Source organism: Hevea brasiliensis, chromosome 12 (genome assembly GCF_030052815.1).
Source record: "Hevea brasiliensis isolate MT/VB/25A 57/8 chromosome 12, ASM3005281v1, whole genome shotgun sequence".
Classification (NCBI taxonomy): domain Eukaryota; kingdom Viridiplantae; phylum Streptophyta; class Magnoliopsida; order Malpighiales; family Euphorbiaceae; genus Hevea; species Hevea brasiliensis.
The window spans coordinates 26,945,017-26,946,535 of NC_079504.1; the positions used below are offsets into that span (position 1 = coordinate 26,945,017).

Sequence of the window (1,519 nt, forward strand, 5' to 3'; positions counted from 1 at the left end):
TACTGAAATTGAGAAGTTTTGTAGAGCCAACAAGAAAGAAACTAGAAGAAGAAAAGAAGCATTGAGAGCAGCTGAAACTGAACAAGAAATGGCTGAAGAAAGAGTTGGAATTGGTGGTGGTAATGCTGGAAATAATCGAAACAATGAAAATGCAGCTCATGGTGAAGAAGTTGTAAATGCTAATGTTCCTAAGGGAAGTATGATGGATCATGCATTTCCTCATTTTGATGACTTAAGAGAGAGTATAGCAAGACCAAGAATTGATGCAAATAGTTATAAGATGGATTTTGGAGTACTACAAATGATTCAGAATTCTCAATTTGGAGGTCATCCTTCAGAAAATCCTCATACTCATCTTAAGAAGTTTGTTATGATCTGTGACATGCAAAAGCAACCAGGAGTGTCTGATGATGTAGCAAGGCTAAAATTGTTTCCATTCTCTTTGAAAGATAGAGCATTGGATTGGCTTGATTCTTTACCTCACAACTCAATTACAAATTGGGAGCAGCTCACTGATGCATTTCTTGCCCAATACTTTCCACCTGGAAAAACTCAAGAGTTGAGGAATCAAATGATTGCTTTTAGACCAAGAGAAGATGAGACTCTTTATGAGTCATGGATGAGATGGAAGGAGTTGGAGAGACAATGTCCACATCATGCCATTCCTAAATGGATGATAAACCAGAATTTTTACACAAATGTCACTCCTGCTATCAGAGGAATCATTGATGCTCAAGCGGAGGAATTCATCATTAAGCATGAAGATGAAGCTTATGAGTTGTTAGAGAAAATAGCAAAGAATACTCATCTTTGGAGTAGTCCAAGAGGACCAGCTCCAACTCAAAAGAGGCAAGCTGCTGGAATGTATGAGCTTGATCCATTCAACATGATCAATGCCAAATTTGATGCACTCACTAATGTCCTTGCTAAGAAAATGGAGGATTTAAGTATGCTAGTCAGTTCATCATCATGCTCTGGGAATTCTCAACAAGTTACTTATGCAGAAGGAACAATGAGCTATGGAGTAGATTATCCTTCATATGCTTGGAGGAATCATCCAAATTTTTCATGGGGAAATCAGCAAAGTCAAGTTCCAAATCAGAATTTTCAACCACAACAGCAGCAAGGAGTTCCATATCAGCAAAATAGGCAACCATTGCCTAATTTTCAGCAGAAAAATATGAATCCTCCTCCAAAACAGCAAGAACAGAGTTCCACCACAGAAGCTTTATTACAACAGATTCTTGCTAACCAAAATAAGCATGATGAGGAGATGAGAGAGATGAAAGCAAGGCTAGAACAAATGCAAACACATAACAGAATGCTGGAAAATCAGATTGTACAACAAGCATCTTCCTCAAGTGCCAAGTCTTTTGGAAAGCTTCCAAGTCAACCAGAAAACCCAAGAGAGCAGTGTCAAGCTATTACTTTAAGAAGTGGGAAAGTTATAAATGATGAGAAGAGTGAAAACAGTGAGAAGAGAGAAAATGAGAAAGAAACTGATGAGAGTGAAAAACAA

General features: G+C 37.9%; 1 non-coding gene across 1 annotated transcript; it reads right to left on the bottom strand.

The window, feature by feature from the left end:
- Positions 1–555: 555 nt before the first annotated feature.
- LOC131171595 (small nucleolar RNA R71) lies at positions 556–663 on the bottom strand. Its single transcript, XR_009142255.1, has one exon. It is a non-coding gene; the product is annotated as a small nucleolar RNA R71 (small nucleolar RNA).
- Between the last annotated feature and the right edge of the window lie 856 nt (positions 664–1,519).